Source organism: Erpetoichthys calabaricus, chromosome 14 (genome assembly GCF_900747795.2).
Source record: "Erpetoichthys calabaricus chromosome 14, fErpCal1.3, whole genome shotgun sequence".
NCBI classification, from domain to species: Eukaryota; Metazoa; Chordata; class Cladistia; order Polypteriformes; family Polypteridae; genus Erpetoichthys; species Erpetoichthys calabaricus.
Window position 1 is genome coordinate 40,680,870 of NC_041407.2, and position 25,055 is coordinate 40,705,924.

The window sequence follows — 25,055 nt, forward strand, 5'->3', positions numbered from 1 at the left end:
AGTGCCAAAAGTACCGTCAGAGGGGATGGAGATTGGACAGCATCTAATACATGTAGAAGACATCGGACATTATCTACTAATAAAACCAGTATGATCCAAATGAATCAGCTTGTGAGTTAAGATATAGAAGGCTGTCCAAAAAATCAAGTGCAGGAGGAGTAAATATGAGCTCCACCTGGTGCCTGGAAGTGGATCTGTTACATGAGGATGAAATGAGTCACTCATGTCTCCAGGAACTACAATGTCCAAACGACAACGAAACTAAACCATCACTGGAAGCAATTTCATTGAACAGTAAAAATAATAACCAGCGACAAAATTAATCTTACAAGGAACTGTAGTAACACTGAAAGAACATGCAACTTATGTATACATTTAGGAAAAAAATGCTCCTAAACAATTCAATGCATTCTGGGATGGAAAAGCCACCATTACAAAGGAAAGATACTGGTAAAGCAAAAATGGTCAGTTGTCTCTGTAGTCTATTTTGATTTGTTGTAGCAAACACAGCTAGCCATGCGAGTGAGCTTAATGCGAGCTGGATACAACAAGGGAGGGTTAAGTCCAGTTTTATTTTTCAGGACCAAGGAGAGAGGAATACACTACAGTTGCACTAAACAAAAAACTGAAATTTGAAATCATAGTTATAATTAGAATCCGTAAATTATTAAACTATGAATCAAAATAGAATCTGTAAACTTACACTGACAAGAAGTTTTGTTTTTTTTCTATTCATAATCTTAGATGACCAGGAAGGACATGGTGCTGACTTTCAAATTTTGAGATGATGATGCCATGTGTCACTCACTTACAGTCAAGAGCTCCTTGCAACGTGGTAACAGCTGCCTCACAAAATGGTGGCACCTTAGGATAACCAAAATTGCATTGGGAAAGACACAAAATATTTTTTATTATTCCAAAACAAATTACAAGCTAAAAATACAAGAAAATGGATTCTGTGACTCAAAAAAAACTATAATGGAATATAAATAATCACAAAATTTCTGAAAAAGTGAAAAAAAAATAAAACAAAACTAGTTCATAACAATTCAAAGAAGCAGGATATATGGTTGTTGCAAGCTCTAAGTTGAAGGGGAACTAAGTGCCCATCTCAGGACAGGCCCTTGTAATCAATCCTACTGTAAGAATTTTCTTCTCATGTCAGTTCAGCTAGGCACACAATTTGATTTTTTTTCTATGATTGATTCAGAATCTCCAGAAATTGTTATTAGTAAAGGACTAATTGATCAATTGAGCATTCCTAAAAATCCATAACAAAATAATTAAGGATTACTTACGTAGAGAGTAGCCAGATTGGCAAACAAGCATCTGAGGTTATTATAGCACAATCACATCTTAGAGTGGGCTGCCTTCATTCTTAGCATATAGAATTTTATATATAGAGTACCAATGAACCAAAGATAATTTAATCGCCTGTTATCAAGTGGTACAACAAAAGAATATTAGCTTGGGAAAACAACTGTTTTCAGTCACCTTGTGATAAATTGTTGAACCTGAAATGTAATACTTCAATTCAGAACTGATGCCTCAAGACTATGTAGAATTTCAAGATACAGTATATTTAAAAGAAAAGCTTTGGAGCTACCTCTACATCATTCCTGCAACTGTGTAATTAAGTTACTTCCAGGTACACTGCTCCCAAAAGAGAAAATCTGTGCATTTTTACATCCTGAAACTAAAGCAGTTAATGATTATATATGGGGATATTTAATAATTGGCTTTATGAGAATGTAAAGCAGTCATAAAAAGACATTTTGGTTTTCTGTTGAGACAAAATATTAATCCATGCATTGATTACTGAGAATTGAACAAAATAGTTATCAAGATTAGTTACCATTTACAGTTACTTAATTAAATAAGTGGGTCAACTATATTCACCAAAGTATATCTCAAAGGCACGTATAACTTTACTCATATTAAGTAACGTGATCACGGGGAAATAGAATACAACACCATCACTGCTGTCTAATATGTATATTGTTCATTATTTCAGTCTTTTTTGAATGAAGTCGGCGGCGCGGTGGCGCAGTGGTAGCGCTGCTGCCTTGCAGTAAAAAGACCCGGGTTCGCTTCCCAGGTCCTCCCTGCGTGGAGTTTGCATGTTCTCTTTGTGGGTTTCCTCTGGGCACTCCAGTTTCCTCCCACAGTCCAAAGACATGCAGGTTAGGTTGATTGGCGATTCTAAATTGGCCTTGGTGTTTGTGTGTGTGTCCTGCAGTGGGTTGGCCCCTTCCCGGAATTGGTTCCCTGCCTTGTGCCCTGGGATTGGCTCCAGCAGACCCCTGTGTTCGGATTCAGTGGGTTGGAAAATGGATGGATGGATGAATGAAGTCCTTTGAAACTACCGGTAGTTATGGACTTCTGTACTAAGGTATATTGATGACAATTTTATTTTTACATGAAGACTGGAAATCTACATAAATGATGTTTGAAATGTTTTACCCAGATTAAGGGCCAACTCATTATTTCCAAAACTTAGGAAATGTGAGTTCCATAAAACATCTGTAATATTTTTAGATTATAAAATCTCTTGGATGCGATTAAGTATGGACCCAACTAAGATGACTACTGTCCGAAAATGAAAAGGTTTGTAATCTACCAAAGAAGTTAATCAGTTTATTAGATTTGGAAATTATTATAGGAGATTTATCATATATTTTGTTATCATTATTTCTCCTATCACTAATTTTTTTTTTTGGACTCCAGAGACACAAAAGGCATTTAGAGCCTTTTGTGATTTCCTTTTTCTTTCTAAAGGTTCCAAATTCTCTTTCCTTTTATTTAATCTGTTCATTACTGTATTTTTGAATTCTATATTTTTTAATATTTTCATTTTGTTTAATATATAAATTTAGTACATTTAATTCTTGTATTGAGCAAATTTTTGTCAGTTTTGGTTTCCCATCTAGTAATAAATCACAACAGCTGGAAACAAGAAATGATAAAAGTCTTCAATGGAGGGCCACTGGGAAAGTTGAAAACTCTCACACTTGAGTGGCTGCTATAATCAATAGCAACATCAGAGTATTGATGGTAACTAACAATAAAGACAAATGTAATTGGAGGAAATTTAAAAAGGAAAAAAGATAAAGTCATGGTGGAGCAATAGTGGAAACATGGCAAACAAATACTGTAGTACTGACATGGGTGCAGCCATTTTGTTTGTGGTTGTTATGGCAGTTACTGGTCACGTGATCTTCAGCATTGCTGCATGTAGTGACTGGCATTTGCTTTATATATTTTTTAGTTTTTCCTTGACCTCTAAAAATAATTGAGACATCATTTTGGTGGTTTATAGATCAGATAATCTAATTAGTACATTTATTTTTGAATTAGATGTGTTTTTACTATGTTAACAAGTTAGAAAATGTATGCATGGCACAACAAGTAAACAGAAAATCAAATGTCAGTGCTCAAAATCATGACAACATCCTCTTGTGTTCTTTTTCCTGTAATTGTTAAGTAATGACTGAGTGCCTGAATCGGGATTATAGTGACACAGGAAGAACCAACTTGGCAATGTCAAAGTTTAATAACATGCTGGAACCCGGAACCAAAATCTAATAACCTGGCTGTGTTTCTGAAGCTGCACTAGCAAGAACTGCACCCTGACCAAAGCTGAAACAGAGTCATGGAACAAAGATTAATTTTCTTTCAATTTATCCCAAGAATATGATACTGCATTTAAGTATAAAGTTGCTCGGTTATAACATCAAGTGATGCACCAACTCTCATGTGATAGCAGCCAACTTAGCAATCACTGGTGTGTTTGGAATGAAAATTCTGGTGGGGCCACACGGACCTGAAAGTGAGAATCTTTTAGAATAGGCAGATTGTTCCTAAGGAGCTGTGCAGGAGGGGTTTGTGTGTGTGTGTGTGTGTGTGTGTGTGTGTGTGTGTGTGTGTGTGCGTGTGTGTGTGTGTGTACTGTATGTGAAAGTATGACAGACACAGAAACAGAAAGAAAGTGACTGAATGAGACACAGAGACAGGGATAGAGAGAGGATAAAGCACTTAAAGTGAAACACTTACAGGACCTGCTTGGCTTCTTAAATCCTTTAGCTTGAGTACATGTCTACCGGTGAGTCTCAGAAAGTATCTTGGTTTGGATAAGATCATGAAGTTGGGAAAAATGAGTGCAGATGCCATTGCCTCTGACCCCAAGTCAGTGGTGTGAGACAGAGCCACTTCCGTGAATGTGTAAGCAGTCAGTGCAGCAGAGAAGAGATCATGTTAGCTACATGAAAGAAGCCTTGGAAGAAGCAAGGGAAAAACATCGAGTTTCATAATAGAGTAAAATATCAGCTCAATTATGCCTTAAAAAATCACACCAAATGAACATCTATCAAAATATAGTCTTGCCATAGAGTACAATCACCAAATGAAGGTATTAAATATATCAGAACATCAACATTAAATACACAACAACAAGAGCAGAAATAAAAAAAACAAATGTTCATACATTTCCATTTTAATTCAATGGACAAAATGCTAAATCATATTGTACATAAAAGTACAAGACCCAAAGTGGAAGCTTGTTCATGCATACACAAGGAAATGTAAGTCTAGAGTACCGTAAGGTTGAAGGGCCTACCCAAGCACCTGAAAACAGATTAGTGGTATAAGGCTCAAAGAAAATTTTACACACTTAGAAAAATGTATTTTTCTCTTTTAGATATTATATTGAACATATTTGAAAAATTAGGAAGATCTGCTAAATTGTCCCATTTGAGTGTACATGGGTGTGTATCTCTGTGTAGCCTGTGATGGACTGGTGCCCTTTTCAGGTGTTGTTCCTGCCTTGCATCTTATGATCATTAGTATGGGCTCCAGCTGCCCTGTGATGCTGCCCTTGTTAAACGGTTTAGAAAAATTAATGAAGAGACGGATAATTATCTCAATTAAGTTGAGTTTGTAACAATATGTTACATAACTAATTTGTGATGTCATGTTTTCGGCTTATGTGTACTTTACTATTGTTTCTGTTATTTTTTAATTATTATTTTATGTGTTTATGTAATTTCTGTTATGTTTGTTCATTACTTACCATTTATGTAATTCTTTAAGTTAATATATGCATCTTGTGCTCTGTGACTGGAACCCTAAGAGGTAGGACCACTATAACATCACTTGAGGGACTGTTCTCCACTCTTTTATTCTGATGGATGAGATTACTTCCCTCAGGTTATCATTGAGAGTTATCACTGCAGTTTTTAAGCATTGCTTTGTTCAGTTGGGTAGCAAGATGGTGCAGTGGTAGCGCTGCTGCCTAGCAGTAAGGAGACCTGGGTACGCTTCCCGGGTGCTCCCTGCGTGGAGTTTGCATGTTTTCTCCGTGTTTGCGTGAGTGTGCTCTGGTTTCCTCCCACAGTCCAAAGAAATGTGGGTTAGGTGCATTGGCAATCCTAAATTGTCCCTAGTGTGTGATTGGTGTGGGTGTGTGCATGTGTGTGTGCTCTGCGGTGGGCTGGCGCCCTGCCTGGGATTTGTTCCTGCCTTGCACCCTGTGCTGGCTGGGATTGGCTCCAGCAGACCCCCGTGACCCTGTGTTAGGATATAGCGGGTTGGAAAATGACTGACTGACTGGCTTTGTTCAGTTTTTTTCTGGTTATTGGATTTTTTGTTCTGTTTATTTGATTTCTGCTTTGGATTGTGTAATGGGACTTATTTGCTTTGGATTGCCTTTTAGGAAAATCCTTTGTTTCTCTTTTTTGTATTTTCATGTTTTTTTTAATTCTTCTATCTTTGTTAATAAGTCTTCATTTTTATAAACATTTAACATTGGCTGTTGTTATCAAGCCAGTGGTTTACAGTTACCCTCTCCCTAGCAGTACATTTTACAAATTTTGGTATTTTAATAGTCTTCTTCAACTTTCAAAGTCAACTTCCTAGTTTAGGCCTGCATAGGTCAAAGCCTGCAGGTAGCAGTTGGAGGGTTGACTGTCCTGAGGTGAGCCCTTTTTGGGGAAGCTGGTGAAGGTCTTGGCATGCTTTTGTGGCTGTTTTGGAGGCTTCATGCCCATTTTGCCATGTCTGAGATTTCTTTTCACAAAACTGTACAATAGCACCATCTGTTAGAGGATGAGGGACAGTGCTCCATCTGCCCTTAATGAAGATGTGCTGCTACCAGTAACAGGTAAACAACAGTGATGTGAACATCAACACAGATTGAAAATGAGGACTAAACTCAGGTTGGGGTTGAATTCTGGTTTATTAGGCTTTGTCACTTTTTGATCCTGCTTTCTTTAGAACATTAGAAAACTCTAAACGAGAACAGGCCATTCGGCCCAACAAAGCTCGCCAGTCCTATCCACTTATTTCCTCCAAAAAAACATCAAGTCGAGTTTTGAAAGTCCCTACAGTCTTACTGTCTACCACACTACTTGGTGGCTTATTTCAAGTGTCTATCGTTCTTTATGTAAAGAAAAACTTGCTAATGTTTGTTCGAAATCTACCCTTAACAAGTTTCCAAATGTGTCCACATATTCTTGATGAAGTAATTTTAAAATAACAGTCTAGATCTACTGTACTAATTCCCTTCATAATTTTAAACACTTCAATCATGTCACCTCTTAATCTTCTTTTGCTTAATCTGTATAGACTCAGCTCTTTAATCTTTCCTCATAATTCAACCCCTGTAGCCCTGGAATCAGCCTAGTCACTCTTCTCTGGACCTTTTCTAGCGCTGCTATGTCCATTTTGTATCCTGGAGACCAAAACTGCACACAGTACTCCAGATGAGGTCTCACCATTGCATTATGAAGGTTGAGCATAACCACCTTGGACTTGTACTACACACATCGTGCTATATAAACTTCTGTTAGCCTTCTTAATGGCTTCTGGGCACTGTCAGGAAGTCGATAGCTTAGAGTTCACTATGACTCCTAAATCCATCTCATAAGGTGTACACCCGATTTTCGGACTGCCCATTGTGTATTAAAACCTAACATTTTTACTTCCTATGTGTAATACTTTACATTTACTGACATTAAATTTCATCTGCCACAAATCTGCCCAAGCCTGTATGGTATCCAAGTCCTTCTGTAATGATATAATGGATTCTAAATTATCTGCTAACCCACCTATCTTGGTATCATGTGCAAACTTAACCAGCTTGTTACTTATATTCCTGTCTAAATCTATAATAATAAAAGGCAAAGCCCTCACTGACTGACTCACTCACTCACTGACTCACTCATCACTAATTCTCCAACTTCCCGTGTAGGTGGAAGGCTGAAATTTGGCAGGCTCATTCCTTACAGCTTACTTACAAAAGTTAGGCAGGTTTCATTTCGAAATTCAAAGCATAATGGTCATAACTGGAACATATTTTTTGTCCATACACTGTAATGGAGGAGGCGGAGTCACGTATCGCGTCATCACGCCTCCTACGTAATCACGTGAACTAAAAACAAGGAAGACATTTACAGCACGAGTCACACGCGGGAACGAAGGTAAATGACGTTAATTTTTCACTGTCTTTTAATACTGTGTAAGCTACATATTAACACATGTGCAATTAAACGTGTGCATTTACGGGGTGATTTCTCAGGCTTAAAAGCTCACCTTTTATCAAACGCGGGAAGAAAGGTAACTGACGTTGTTCACTGTCTTTTAATACTGTGTAACCATACATATTAACACATGTCCAATTAAACGTGTGCATTTACGGGGTGATTTCTCAGGCTTAAAAGCTCGCCTTTTACTAAAAAGGTAAATGCAAAACAATTTTCAATCAGTTTATTGAAACGCTCCCGTTAAGGATTGCAATAACATATTCGCGAGATAAAAGAACGAAGTAGGGGGAAATGGAGGAACAGCCGCAAACAGCGAAGAGCAAAAAATTAATTAAACAATTGAGAACGGAGCGAGTTAAGCATACAAGCATGTTCATAAGGGAAACAAAGCACGGTGTAAAACGTAAGTTTCAATTAAGTTTATAGAAACTCTCCCGCTGCGGATTGCAATAACATATTCGCGAGATAAAAGTTTAATGAGAAGACACGAGGTATAAACTAACCACACGCCGTGGCGCAACGTTAGGGGCAACAGTTTCAACCAATCAGTTTATTGAAACGCTCCCGTTAAGGATTGCAATAACATATTCGCGAGATAAAAGAACGAAGTAGGGGGAAATGGAGGAACAGCCGCAAACAGCGAAGAGCAAAAAATTAATTAAACAATTGAGAACGGAGCGAGTTAAGCATACAAGCATGTTCATAAGGGAAACAAAGCACGGTGTAAAACGTAAGTTTCAATTAAATTTATAGAAACTCTCCCGCTGCGGATTGCAATAACATATTCGCGAGATAAAAGTTTAATGAGAAGACACGAGGTATAAACTAACCACACGCCGTGGCGCAACGTTAGGGGCAACAGTTTCAACCATTCTATGATCTGCTTCTCGCAACTGAAAGACGGCACATGGCGGATGTTAGCCGACTTGCTGACCGCAACGTTAAGGGCTTCAACTATGGCGCTGACGCCACATCTCAGTGCCAACACTTTGCAGACTGTACTTAAAAGACACGCCCTCCTCACTGGACAGTTAAAAACACCAATCAAACTAACGATGACATCAAGTATTACCCAATCCAAAGTAGGAAAGGAGGCATCTTCATAAAATGCGTGTGGGATGATTTGCATGAGACGCTGCTTTAAAAAAAAATGATAAAAAAAAAACGGGATAAATCCCGTCCAGTATTGATTCAAAACGGGACGCGCAATTTCATTCTCAAACGCGGCACGATTCCGTATTTTAAAGGACGGGTGGCAACCCTACAGTGCCAGGTAACCACCCATACAATCAGATTGTGATTCAGACTAGGAATGCAATGAATGTAATTACCCCGATCTACATACAAGGCGAAAGTCTTGCAACATTCAAAGATGATGGTTTGGGATAAGTACACCATACAACATAAAAGAGCTTATGAAGCCTTGAACCGAAAAAAGCAAGATCTCAGAGATCGTAAAAAAAAAAATAGGAGGTAATGTCGTTTTACTCGCTGTACATTTTAGTCAAACATTACCAGTTATTCCACGAGGGAGACCAGCAGATGAACTCAACGCGTGTTTAAAATCCATGCTTCTCCCACGCTCGGTTATATGTCGCGTGTTCTCGGGTAGGTGCACCAAAAAATTTATACATTTAAGCATGTAATGGGCAAACAAAAAATGAGGTATACCCGAAGGCACTGCAGTAGTACTTCATGTAACTTTACTTCTTAAATGTTAATGTTTTACTGTTTAATAATTTATACGCTTCTTATATGTTGTTCAAATTCTTTTATCAAAATAACACTGACAGCGCAATGCACGATAACATGGAGTGAATACACCATACGCATCCGCCCACGGCTGCCCTGCTGTGCGCAGATAGGAGTTGATTCTACAATAAAATAAAATAAAGATAAAAAGAGTAAAACAATCATCACCCATAAAGCGTGTGTGTGTGTATATATGTGTACATATATATGTTGATATGTGGATGTGTATATGTATATATATATATATATATATATATATATATATATATATATGTAGATATGTATATATATGTGTATATGTATATGTATATATATGTTTATATGTGTGTGTGTGTATTTTATATATATAAAACACAGGAACACTCATAACAATGACAACACAATTACATTGACAATCATGTTACGTTATTTTTAAAATGTTTCCTTTTTTTTTCATTCCCTCTTTAACACACTACTTCTCCGCTGCGAAGCGCGGGTATTTTGCTAGTCATTTATATATACATATTAAAAATAGCAGCAGCCCTAGCACTGACCCCTGTGTAACACCACTCTTTACATCTGCCACTTCTGATGAAGTTCCTTGTACCATCACCTTCTGCTTCCTGTGTCTGAGCCAATTCTGCGCCCATCTAAAAACATAACCCTGAACTCCTACTTCTTTTAGTTTGATGCCCAACCTCTCATGTGGCACCTTATCAAATGTTTTCTGAAAGTCAAGATAAATAATATCATATGCTCCACTTTGATCGTATCCTTTTGTTGCCACCTCATAGAATTCCAGCATGTTACTAAAACACATAATGGGATGATATTTGTCATTTTCCAGTCCTTCGGAATCTCTCCAGTGCGCAGTGACTTCCTAAAAGTATTTGTCAAGGGTTTATATATGTACTCACTAACCTCCTTAAGAACTTGAGGGTAAATATTATCTGGTCCTGGTGATTTGTTTGATTTCAGCCCGTTTAATCTGAGCAGTACTTCTCCCGCTACAATTTTCAAATTCCTCAGTAGCTCCGTAGTAGTCCCTGTTACCTCTTGGAGGTTATCCACTTTCTCACTTGCAAACACCTCAGAAAAATGTAAGTTTATTGCACCCGCTGTTTCATTGTCTGTATCTTTTAAATCCCCTTTACTATTTCTGATGCACTTGACCTCCTCTTTTCCTGTTCTTTTACTACTAAAATACTGAAAGAATCTTTTAGGATCGTCTTTCGCCTTATCTGCTATATTCCTCTCCAGCTGTCTTTTAGCCTCCCTGATGTTCTTCTTAATGGTTGCTCTTATTTTCTGATACGCTCTACGATTCACTTTGCAGTCATTAGTCTTATATGCCTTAAAAAGCACTTTTTTCCATTGCAACTTCTTTTTTTTAAATCTTTACTAATCCACTGTGGAGTTCCAAATTTAGGTATGTATCTGTCCTGCATTACATGTAGAACATTTTTGAACCTGTTCCACTGCTCCTCGACTGTCTCCACACTTAAAAGCTTAACCCAGTGTATCCTACTTAGACATTGTCGCACCTGGTCAAAATTAGCCCTACCAAAGTTCAAGTAACAATTTTAGTCTTTGCATCTGCACTCTTACAACATACTGAGAATTGTATTATATTATGGTCACTTGACCCTAATGGTTCTACACCCTCAATTCTATCTTGATTATTACAAAATACTAAATCCAGACAGTCTTCACCCCATGTTGGTGCTTTAACATGCTGTGTTAAAAAACAGTCACGGATTACTTCTAAAAACTCCTGCTATTGTGCTCCTCCATCTGCAAGTCTCCCTGTTAAATTGACTTTTTGATATTACTAAAAAGATGTGTGTTGAAATTACTGTCTGAATTGGGTGGTCTATAATGCACTCCTAAAATAAGACCTCTTTCCCAAATTTTTTCCAGGCTAAGCCACATGTCCTCACTAAGATGGGGCTCATCATCCAACTGAAGAGGTCTTACATTTAAATTCTGTTTGGCATAAACAGCAACCCCACCTCCTTTTCTGTTCTGTCTATCCATCCTAAAAAATGTGTATCCCTCTATGTTACACTCATGCCCATCTTTGTTATTTAGCCAGGTTTCCGTTATTGCTATAAGATCATAATTATGCTCTGCTACATACAACTCCAACTCACTTATCTTATTAATTGATACTTCTAGCATTAAGGCAAGCTATTTTTAATGTGTCACTCCTTTTACATTTAAATGTTTACTTAGAATTTACATTACTACACATTTTTATTTCTACATCGTTGTTTGTAACTTCATGCATAGATCTCAACATGGCCTGTCCTAAACTCCCTGTCCCCCATTCCCTAGTTCAAATAATCCTCGACTAGCCTACATATACGCCTCCACAATACATTGGTGCCTCTCCAGTTCAGATGTAACCCATCACGGCAGTACAGATCCCATCTGTGCCAAAAGGAGTCCCAATGCCCCATAAACTTATACCCTTCTACCCTGCACCAAGATTTGAGCCACGCGTTAAGCCTTCTAATCTCCTCAGTCTTACTGGGACTGGCGCATGGCAGAGGCAGAACTTTGGAGAAGCCTACCTTGTCAGTTCTGCTCCTCAGCTTGGCACCTAACTCTTTGAATTTGAATTGCAGAACTGACAGACTACCCCTTATGTATGTCTTTTGTTCCAACATGGACAATGACAACTGGATCCACCCCTGTTCTGGCCAAGAGCCTATCCACCCTTCCAGCGTGGTCCCCCACCTGTGCACCCAGAAGGCAACACACTGTGTGAAATTCTTTCACTCTTGAGCACACCTGCTCTTCAATCTCCCTAATAATTGAGTCCCCAACTATCACTACCTCTGTCTTTCTGGGAACTGGTTTGAAGGTGGCCTGTTGGGGCTCCTCATCCCTGCCTACCACCTCAGAATTATCAGAGACTCCGTCCAGCTCCACAAGGACATGATAACAGTTTGAGTCTTCTAATTCTGAGGTTGATGCCCCCGGACAGTGTGCAACCTTTACCTTACACCTTGTGACTGTGACCCACCCATTTCTACTTGTCTGGTCTAGAATCTCCTCCCATGCCACCTTGGGGGTGCGCACTATCTCTCTAATGGACACCTATTACAACGCAGGTCAGCCAACTCCTCCTCCAGTTCAGCGACCCTGAGTTCGAGGTGCTGGATCAGCTGGCATCTCCTGCAAATGTCGCCCTCATAGACAACTGGCTCTTCCAAACCATCATCTAAAAAGTCCAACATCTAACAGGACTTGCATTGTACTGGCCTCATTATTAAAATTTGATTTAGGATTAGTAAAACTGCCTTAACTTTTTTTCTTAAAATTAAATTATTTAATTTTAGTGGTAACACTAAGAACTGCTACAGCTATTTTACACCTTTTCCCCTTAAGCTCCTGTACTGTTCTCCCTCTCAGCTGCCTGCTGTTTATCCTTCTAGGAGGTTAACTTTACTTATTTCTGTCTCTTCTCCCAACTTTGCACTCCTCTTACTTATATGCTCTCCACTCGCACTGTTTGTATTATCCCGTATTAATGAACCCTTACACTGTTGCCCATTTAACTGTTCTAAATCTGGATCACTAAGGACTGTTCAATCTAAAATAAACAAATACATAAAACTTTACTACCTTATGTGCTCCTACAGCCCCTTGTGCCTGATCAGCGTCTTAACTCTGGCCGCTTACCTGCGCAATGCTGAGCCTTCCCCTTTACTGCTTTGAAGTCAGCCACAGCCTCTTTTTTCTTTTCCTTTAAACCAGTGGTTCTCAACCTTTTTTTGGCCATGCCCCACCTAGGCTGTCTAAAATCATGATGTCCCCCACTGTGGCATATACCTTATTCTTGTTATTACCTATTAGAAAAGTGAACTCCTATTCACATGGAGGAAGGCCATAATGTCATTAATTTGGTCTAAACAAGGTTCCAAAGAACATGGAAACAAAAGAGAGAAAGGATAGTTGAAGTACTGATAAAGTAATCACTAAGAAATTGTTAAAAAAAATAATATAATATGAAGTAATATGAGAATACAGCAAATACAGTTTTGAAAACATATAATATAAGAGATGTGATATTCATAAATATAAAATAACTTTAATGACAGTTTTTCTGTAATATTTTTTGTTATATTGCAAAATTTTATAATCATTGTTGCAATTCATATTATTTTAATGGTAAAAACAATTTCTAAGTAGAAAAACCCAAGCCGATTGTAAAATCATAAATTAAAGGGTTCTTCACCATCCCTTCTATGTTTATATAAATATATGAATGTCTCTGTAAAAAATAAAAATTATTTGTTTATTTTTTCTATCATTTTTAACAGTGAATTTCTGTTTTTTCATTTTATAAACTGTTTAATGTCTCGAATTGCCCCCCATAAAAATCAAATTGCCCCCCAGTGGGGTGTGTGCCCCATGTTTGGAATCACAGCTTTAAACTAAGGAACTGCTATTATGACAACGTAGTTATTTGCTTACAAATGGCGATATCAGTTACTGCTGCTTTCTTCCCTGCCTCCTCGATGCTAGTTCAAATACAGATAACAAGAACAAGCACACGTAAAAGTACAAGTAACTTTTCCAAGCGCACCTCCAAACGCCCAGCTACTTTTGCTCTTGTGCGGGTGAAAGAAAAGCAAAAAAAAAAAAAAAAAAAAAAACCTTCTAAAGGGAAAAAAGCTTTAAAAGTTCCCGCACGGTTCCTTAGTGGCAATCAAAACTCAAGTTTTTAAGAGCAAAATTTATTTTTTATTTAACTCTCACACAATAGAAAACACAAAAACTAGGCTGCTCGATACTGACGCGTCGAACCTTTGAAGCACTGGTGCTCGAAGTAGTGATGGGCTGCTCGATACTGACGTTTCGACACTGTGTCGAGCTTTCGAAGCATTGGTGCTCGAAGTCCTGCTCCAAGACTTGTTTCAAATGTGCCCATTACGTGATTTTGAGGCACACTAGCGTCATGACGTCATTGATATCCATGCAGTTAGCTGCCGATTTGGTGAACCACTTACCTGCCAAACTTCTTTGGCTCAAAGCGTAAAAGCAATTGGCCCTATAGCATGTGTAATGTGCGCTGACGTGAGTTCAGATCCTAGTTGGGGCTCGCCTATGGTCCCTGCCCAAAGTTAAAATAAGGATTTAAAAAAAAAATAGTTATGTGGTACTTGTCTGTAAGTTTACAAATACGTTTAGGACAGGGGTGGGCAGATTCAGTCCTGGAGGGCCGCAGTGGTTGCAGGTTTTTGTTCCAACCCAGTTGCTTAATTAAAAACCAATCCTTGCCAATTATTTAATTAACTCTGCCATGTCAGGTCATTCTCATATCCTAGATTTATTTTCCTTTCTAAGGATATCATCCAAATGATTGGAAGTCTAAAACAGATGAGTAATTCTCAGTGCTTCACTTTTTTCTCTTCACTTTCCTTCCAAGTATTTAATTAAACCAAATAGTGCATGGTAAATACACACAGGTATAAATGAAAACAAGCTAAATGGAGAAACGCTGATCTCTTTTGTCATTTGCATGGTATTGCTAATTAGGAGCAATTAAAAACCAAGAATACAGCTGTTTAAGACTAAAATAAGCAATAAGGGTTCAAAATCTTAACGAGAGAGACAATTAAAGTGAAGCTGAAGTGTTACTTGAGCAATAAGGGCTTATTATTAAGCAATTGCGTTGGAGCAAAAACCTGCAGCCACTGCGGCCCTCCAGGACTGAATCTGCCCACCCCTGGTTTAGGAGACATTATGAACGATTCACATGGGGCACCTTGTTCCTTGTTGTGGAATCATGTCCACCTAGAATCTGTAACAAATTGATGAGAGTATTTTGCATAAGACAGCACATATTATAAAAATCCAACATCTATTCTACCCCATGTCCATTATATCAGAGAAGCTATGAAACGGTTCACTAAAGCTGACGTGGTCATTACACCAGTATATGCGCAAGACACTCCTCATTAAACATTTTTAACATTCAGTGATTCGCAGATCTGCTGCTGATATGTATTTTTGATTTCCAAAAAGCAATGTGAGTAAAAGCGTGTGCTGTATAACTAATCACAACTGTCTTTAAAACAGAATCAGTGCAATCGACAGCGTCTTCTGCAATTTAGGGAAAGCCTTGGGATTTCTGCGTTAATGAGACAAAAAGGTTGTAAAGAATCTTTGCAAATTCATCCAGAGGTGGACATAAAGATCACTCAAGTAGTGACAAGAATGAATAGCTGGATAAGCACATCTGGAGTCAAACTTTCAAAAAAGCACCTGACTTTGTTAGCAACATCCTTTCCTTGTGAATGCATCTTCTCAAATGCTGCGGTGGGGGTAAATAAGTAGTCTGCTTACTGCAGCACATCAGAGTAAATAATTGAAAGACTAAGCTTCTGTTGTTTCTATATTCTTAAACCATCTTCCAGTTACACAATCCCCTGCAGCCACTGACACATTTAAAAATCCTTGTTCCTTACCTGTCGTGTTACCCAAAGCATCAACACTGTATTCATTCACATTTCCTCTACATAATAATAATAATAATAATAATAATAATAATAGTAAACTGAAAGGAATGAGAAAAAGCACAGGATGGGAATATTTATGAGAAGAGCCTGCATGGGTATCAGGGCGAGGAGGTGTCTTGTCTCATTACATGAGCTTGTCTGCTGCCCCTCAATTACAGTAGCATCTGTTACACTGGGGGGAAATGCAATGTAGAACACTGACAATGTATACCTTCAGAAGTGGAATAAATCGACTGTATAATGAAGCATTCCATTGCCAGACATATAAATACAAAGAAGAACATTCAAGATAAATGATGAGTTTTGTTAATTATAAACAATGCAACATAACTAATATATGTGTTGTTAATTTTTTATTTATTCTCACCAAACGTTACATATATACATGGAAATGAATATGGGTAATATGTTTATAATTCTGATTAAAATCTTTCTTTTCTTCTTCTTTTTCTTTCAGCTGCTCCTGTTAGGGGTTGCCACAGCGGATCACCCTCTTCCATATTGTCCTGTCTCTGTCAAACTCATCACCTGCATGTCCCCTCTCACCACATCCATGAACCTTCTCTTAGGCCTTCCTCTTTTCCTCTTGCCTGGCAGTTCTATCCTTCACATCCTTTTCCCAATATACCCAGCATCTCTTCTCTGCACATGTCCAAACCATCGCAATCTCGTTGCATGCGTGCGACGATTCCAGTGAGCATGCCTGCTCAGTGCCTCGAAACCTCGCTTGACGATTAAAATGCACATGTCTGCTCAGTGCTTAGAACCACGCTCGATGATCCCAGTGTGCATGTCTGTATTCATCTAAAATCTAAAGAGGTCCAATTAGAGAAAATTCCTTGAAGCAATGGTCGGGAAGATCATGTTGTCTAACTATTTAGTATCATATATATTTAAATAGCCTAGTAGTTGTATCAGCATCTGCATGTAATCAATACCAGACTTTCAAATCAAATGAGTTCAGTACAATTCAAAAACTTTTTGACAATATTTATTGTCACGTAACACAGAACTGAACTGACTGCAGATATGTATAATGTTCCGTCACAGTATATAATGTTCGTAAATTTACTAAATAAAAGTAGGGCTGCATTTCAAAATAAGACAAAATAAATAAAATGTGAAAAATGTGCATGTTTAAATAAAGTGCTTAACTTCAGAAAAATAAAATAAATGGAGAAAAAGCTTGAATTTCCTCTTTTCTGTTTCACGTCTTGACTCAACAGTCTCAACCAATTTTACAGATAATAAATCTCAACACATCTTAACAATTAAACAGTTTTAAATGCTCACTTTCTTCCCCTCTTATATTCATCACCCCACTTTTTTCCTCAGTGAGAGAATTGAGCTCTAGCGTGTCCTGCCAGGATTTAAAACCTGGGCTTGAATGGAGTCAGTGCCATTCTCATAGAAATGTGGAGGTGTTCATTGTTGAGCCTGGAATGATATTTAGTTTTGATTATGTTCATTGTGGAGAAAGCTGCGTTGCAATTGTGTGTGGAGCCAAACATGGTCAAGATGGTACAAGGCTACTTTCCTCAGACCTGGGAAAGCTGTCCCAGGGACCATTTGAAGCCAGAAAGTGGAAGGGTCAGTTCTTCCACACTGCTCTTTCAGGGCCACATCTGCTTGGAAATCAACCAGTTGCATCTGAAGAGGCCCAGCATTTACCCATTTAAAGTTCTGTGTGACTTCCTTTGAGAACCCCCTGACATCTGTGATGAGAAATGGGCTCTGAATGAACATGGTGAGCTGCTGTCCAAAGCTGAAGGTGTCAAAATGGTTGCTGAAGTTTACAATCAGCTTATTAATAAAGTCAACAAAAGAAGACACATCTCGCTGTCCCTGAACCTGTTCCTCCACTGCTGGGAAGTGTTCACAGTCTCCCTGCAAGTCTTCCTTGAACACCTCAAGTTTCCTCTGAAAGGATCGGACAGCCGTCATCAGTTCACAAACTGAATTGTCTTTGCCCTGTAGCCTCAAATTCAGTTCATTCAGATGTGAAGTGATACCAACCAAAAAGGCCACCTTGTCCATCTGTTTATTATTTTCTAAAAAGAAAGAAAACTGTGACTTCTGAACATATGAGACACAATGGTTAAGTGCTCCCAGTGGGAAGTATGAACAGAAATGAGTTTGTCCATTCCGGATTAAATGCCCTATTTTCGCTGTCCACTTTACTTTTTTTGGAGAGCGCCATTTGTTCCTTATTGTTCTGTCCCTTTCTCTGTCTCACCCGTCTTTTTTTTTTCCAGCGCAGTCATCTGTATCTCTCATTTTCTTTGGCTTATTTTTCCCTTTATTTTTTCTACATGTATCACTATCTTTCTTTTTCTTTCTCTCTTCCTTGCCTCTAACTCTTTCATCTGTCTGCGCTGTAAAGTAAAGTAAAGCAATGTTCACCACCTAGAATCCACAGACTTTGATTGGCTGAGTGGCATCACGTGAAATGGCTTAACGCGTATACAATTGGTCTGTGCATTTCCTCATCCACTACTAAAACATTACCGTAAAGACTACAAAAGCTGCGCCGGATAAAATAGAAGCACCCTGTCAGGTTTTAAATCATAACCTTCTGTTTTGGCTGTAAGTCTGGGTCCATATGAGACAGCTTCTGGGTCCGGACCCGGACCGCTGTCCGCCAGTTAGTCACCTCTGCCCTAGGGAATAAAATTAGCCTTCTAGACATTAAACATTTTCTCTCATCCATAAAACACATCTCAACCCTTACAAAAATTAAATATATGTAAAATATATTTTAAAAATACATTGTATATTGATAGCAATATAAATGTTTTAAAATATGTTAACAATACAAATATTAACTGGGATGCTCTTGCAAATAGTGGAGCGCAAGAGCTTTTAAATGTAATCAGTGACTGTTTTTTTAACACATTATGTTAAAGCACCAACATGGGATGAAGCCTGTCTGGATTTAGTATTTTTGTAATAATCAGGATAGAATTGAGGGTGTAGCGGTGATTGAACCACTAGGGTCAAGTTACCATAATATAATACAATTCTCAGGGTGTTGGAAGAGTGAGGATGCAAAGACTAAAATTACGTTTATCTTTGATAGAGCAAATTTTGAGCAGATGCAGCAAAATCAAAGGAGAATGGACTGGGATAAGATTTTATGTGTGGAGACAGGTGAGGATCACTGCAACAGGTTTAAAAATCTTCTTATATATAAACATCTATGTGCGAAAGTGTGTCTGTCTGTCTGGCCCGGAAATGTGAGGCTACAGCATGAAGCTCAAAGAGCCGGCAAGGCGACCCCAAGTTAATGACTCAGAAGAAGAAAGAAGTATGAGGCTACAGCATGAAGCTGAAAGAAAGCGACTCCGTCACCAAAGTGAAACCACTGAGGAAAGACAAACGAGAGACAAAGTTTACCCAAGACAAGTTTCCTTGCGTTCATATAAAGGGTCAAGCCAAAATGTTCCTGACCACTCTCCCAGCCCTCACGCTCTTCAGTCAGGCAACTAGGAATTTGTTTACAACACCACAGAAACTTCCACTCAAATGATCCCTTGAATTGAGGTGGCACCTGGATTTGGAAATGGCTGTCATTGCAGCGTGGTTCCAAAGAATCACATCCATGATTGACAGCACCACCAACAACAGAATGGGTTATTGGGCACTCAAACCGAATCTTTCCCTCTTCCATAATTGGGCTACACATTCAGCATTTTCCAGGCCTTTTCCTCCCAAGACATTTTTATAGGAAATAACACTTGATCTTTCCAGTTTTAAATTAATCTTATGGGGGTGGAGAAGGCTTCTTTGATGGATTTAGAATGACACTTATCTCCTTACCAGTGTTCTACTTCTTCCTCTTAAGGGGACTCCTGCCCCAGTAATTGGATGTATGTCGCCTGCAGAAGTATGAGAACACATCTTATGCATTACTCCAATTGCGGAATCAAAAAGCTGCCCAGAACAACACCCACTCTTGACATGCTGATTTTCAGTAAACTTTTTAAGAATCCATTCCTCCACACTTTGCTATTTTATTTTCTACTAAACTTTCTTCTGTTGGTGTTATTATACTTTGTTACAATGTTGCTTTTACAATTCTATATGTTGTCTTTATAGCTCAAGTAACTGAAGAAATAAAGCAATTATTCGGGCACCTGGTGCAGGAGAGATCGCCATTTGCCCAGCCCTGCAGGATTAGCAAGGCTGAAATGTCATACCTCCATAGACAGGACAAGCGTAATAGAAGTGAGACATCATTGGTTGGTATGAGGCATATAAAACAAATGTGATAGTGTGGGAGATAGCAAGTTGCTGTGTGGTGTACTGAGGAGTGATAGGCATTGTAGTCCTCACTCATGCGTATTTATGAGGACAGGACCCTATGCGAAATACTACCTTGACAGGCTTCGAGCACATATGGAACATACTAGAGCATGCAAAACTGCATTCTATACATCAGTACAAAATGTCTAAAGAGGTACCTGTAACCATACAGGCTTGAGGACAGATTAAACCAAAGCACGACACAATGGAAATCTGCAAAGTGAAAAAAAGACATTTTAAAAAGTAAACAAAAGCAAGAATGAACAACTCTGTATTGACACACAAGCTCCCTAGGCTACTAAAATGCAGATGAGCTGTCGGTTTAAAATTCAGCAATCAAGGGACTTCACTGTAGGAATGGAAGGGATTCTCTGTTCAGGTTTTTTAAGGCTGAAACCAATCACCAATTTCACGTTTCTTGATAAGCTGATTCCAAAACCCATTCCAATTTTTTTTCTTTATCCCTAAAATAACTATACACTATCTCCTGCATAACCAGACGAACAGAACTTATGTCCTACATTAAAGTTAATTTTAATAATTATTGACCACAGGTTTAACTGTTCATTTATTATTAACAAAATGAAATTCTTTAGGCTTATTGTTCAGTGACCATCTTCTTTTTCTTCTTTTGGCTGCTCCCGTTAGGGGTTGCCACAGCAGATCATCTTGTTCCATATCTTACTGTCCTCTACATCTTGCTCTGTCAAACCCATCACCTGCATGTCCTCTCTCACCACATCCAAAAACCTTTACTTAGGCTTTCCTCTTTTCCTCGTGCATGTCAACTCTGTCTTTAACATCCTTTTCCCAATATACTCAGCATCTCTCCTCTGCACATGTCCAAACCAAAGCAATCTTGCCTCTCTGACTTTGTCTCCCAACCGTCCAACCTGAGCCGACCCTCTAATGTACTCATTTCTAATCCTGTCCATCCTTGTAACACCCAAGGCAAATCTTAGCATCTTTAACTCTGTCACCTCCAGCTCTGTCTCCTGCTTTCTGATCAGTGGCACTGTATCCAACCCATATAACAAAGCTGGTTTCAGTACCGTGCTGTAGATCTTCCCTTTCACTCTTGCTGATAACTGTCGGTCACAAATTACTCCTGACACTCTTCTCCACCCATTCCACCCTGTCTGCACTCTCTTGTTCACCTCTCTTCCACAATCCCCGTTACTCTGTACTGTTGATCCCAAGTTTTTAAATTCATCCATCTTTGCCAACTCTACTCTCTGCATCCTCACCATGTCACTGACCTTTCTCTCATTCACACACGTATTCTGTCTTGTTCCTACTGACCTTTATTCCTCTCCTCTCTAGAGCATATCTATACCATTCCAGAGTCACCTCAACCTGCTCCCTACTCTCGCTACAGATTACAATGTCATACGCAAACATCTTAGTCCAAGGGGACTCCTGTCTAATCTCATCTGTCAACCTGTCCATTAATGTTGCAAATAAGAAAGAGCTCAAGGCCGATCCCTGATGTAATTCCATCTCCTTGTTGAATGCATCCATCACTCTTACTGCAGACCTCACCACTGTCATACTTCCCTCGTAGATATCCAGTACAACTCTTACATACTTTTGTGCTACTCCCGACTTCCTCATACAATACCACATCTCCTCTCGAGGCACCCTGTCATATGCTTTCTCCAGGTCCACAAAGACACAATGCATCTCCTTCTAGCCTTCTCCATATTTCTCCATTAACACCCTCAGAGCAAATATTGCATCTGTTGTGGTCTTTCTTGGCATGAAACAATACTGCTACTCACTAATCATCACATCCCTTCTTAACCTAGCTTCCACTACTCTTTTCCCATAACTTCATGCTGTGGCTCATCAGTTTTATCTCCCTGTAGTTACTACAGCTCTGCACATCCCCCTTATTGTTAAAAATCAGTACCAGTACACTTCTTTTCCACTCCTCAGGCATCCTCTCACTTTTCCAAGATTCAATTAAACAATCTGGTTGAAAATTCCACTGTCATCTCTCCTAAGCACCTCCATGCTTCCACAGATATGTCATCTGGACCGACAGCCTTTCCATTCTTCATCCTCTTTATAGCTGTACTTCCTTCCTCCTTGATAATCCGTTGAACTTCCTGATTCACCATCTCCACATCATCCAACCTTTTCTCTTTCTCATTCTTTTCATTCATGAGCCTCTCAAAGTACTCCTTTCATCTTCTCATCACACCCTCCTCATTTGTGAGTGTGTTTCCATCTTTATCCTTTATCACCCTAACCTGCTGTACATCTTTCCCAGCTCGGTCCCTCTGTCTAGCCAATCGGTACAGGTCCTTTTCTCCCTCTTTAGTGTCCAACTTCTCTTACAACATCATACCCCTTTTCTTTAGCCTTTCACACCTCTCTTCACCTTGCACCTTATCTCCTTGTACTCTTGTCTACTTTCTTCATCTCTCTGACTATCCCACTTCTTCTTTGCCTCTTCCTCTGTATACTCTCCTGTACTTCCCCATTCCACCACCAGGTTTTCTTTTCCTCCTTCCTCTATCCAGATGTCATGCCAAGCACCATTTTTGCTGTCACTCTTACTATTTCTGCTGTAGTTGCCCAAGTGTCTGGTAACTCTTCATTGCCACCCAGTGCCTGTCTTACCTACTCCATAAACTCAACCTTGCACTCTTGCTTTTTCAATTTTCACCATTTGATCCTTGGCTCTGCCCTCACTCTCGACCTCTTTTTGATCTCCATGTCATCCTACAGACCACCATCCTATGCTGTCTAACTACACTTTCCCCTGCTATCACTTAGCAGTCTTTAATCTCTTTCAGATTGTCTCTTCTGCATAGGATATAATCTATCTGTGTGCATCTTCCTCCACTCTTGTACACCACCATATTTTCCTCCCTCTTCTTAAAATATGTATTCACCACAGCCTTGCCCATCCTTTTTGCTAAATCCACTATCATCTGACCTTCTTCATTTCTCTTCATGACACTATACCTACCCATCACCTCTTTGTCTCCTCTCTTCCCTTCACCAACATGTCCATTGAAATCCACTTCAATCAACACTTTCTGTCCCTTGGGTACACTGTCCATCACTTCATCCAACTCACTCCAGAAATCTTCTTTCTCACCCATTGCACACCCAACTTGCAGGGCATATGCACTAACAGCATTCATCATCACCTCTTCAATTTCCAGGTTCATAATCATTACTCTGTCTGGCACTCTTTTGACCTCCAAAACACTCTTGACATACTGCTCCTTCAGAAAAAACCCTACCCCATTTCTCCAACAATCCAAACCATGACAGGACAATTTAAATCCACCTTTGATCCACCAGGCCTTACTCCCCTTCCATTTAGTCTCTTGTACGCACAATATATCAACCTACCTTCTCTCCATCATATCGGCTAACTCTCTCCCCTTACCAGTCATACTGCCAACATTCAAAGCTCCTACCCTCAGTTCCACCTTTTCTCCTCTATCCTCCTGACATGTCTCCCCCCTCTTCTTCTCCTTCTTCAGCCAACAGTAGGCCAATTTCCACCAGCACCCTGTTGACTAACAGTACTGGTGGTGGTCGTCGTTAACCCGGGACTCGAACGATCCGGTATGGAAATCTGTATTGTTGTCTACATGTTGATCTGGCAAAATTTTACACCAGATGCCCTTCCTAACGTAACCCTCCCCATTTATCTGGACTTGGGACCAGCATGAAGAAACACACTGGTTTGTACATCCCCTGTGGCTGGGTTGAACAAGAGAACTACTCAACGGTTTCAAATCGGGTTTTTCTCTATAATCTGCTTGAACATTCTGGTTGATTTTGCTACTTCTCTCATTTTGCTAAGAATCACAGATCACTTGCAGTAGTGATATATTTGCACCAATCCGAGAAAGAGGCTGGGGGCCGAGGGAAGGGGGAAGCATGATGTCAGGAGTTGGGGGCCGGGCAGGGCCTTCCTCACTCATGCGCCAGCCTCCGCTCGAGTCAGTGTACCTCTGCATTTTGGAGTGTACATTGCCCCCGTTTAGCTAGTGATACCCGTTTGTTTATTTATTTTCAAAGATTGTCCTGTATTACAACTACGCAGGCAGGACTGCTAGTATATACTGTATATATATATATATATATATATATATATATATATATATATATATATATATATATATATATATATATATATATATATATATATACTGTGGTGGGCTGGTGCCCTGCCCTGGGTTTGTTTCCTGCCTTGCGCCCTGTGTTGGCTGGGATTGGCTCCAGCACACCCCTCTGAACTTGTAGTTAGGATATAGCGGGTTGGATAATGGATAGATGGCTATTTATATATATATATATATATATATATATATATATATATATATATATATATATATATATATATATATATATATATATATATATATATATATATATATATATATATATATATATATATATATATATATATATATATATTTAAGGCCTGGGAAAGTTAACACATTAATTTTTGTGAATAATGTTGTCTATTTAACGTGTTATTGTCGTATCCTAGGCTGACAATGAGACGATCGCCTCAGGCAGTTCTTTGGTTTGGGTGGCATTTTCATGTAATTTTATTTTTTTTAATGTCATGAAACAATATTACAAAAAGTTAAGTGTGTACCTAAACAATTACGTACACATCCAGTACCGTATTTATGTACTACCATTAAAACTTTTATGAAATAAAATTTTCATTTGAAGACTTAAAATTTTACGTGTTTCTCAACAATTTGCTACATGTCAATACATAGCACTAGTGTTCATTTTCTTGATTTATACATACTGTGATGAAATAACGTTGACAAAACATCAAAAAAGAGTTGGGGAATTGCCCCGTATAATATCTGGTTCAGGTTGGTCAAAACAAAATGAAATAAATCAAACATTCGACAACCAAACAATGCTGACATGATTGTTGATATAAGAAAATGGC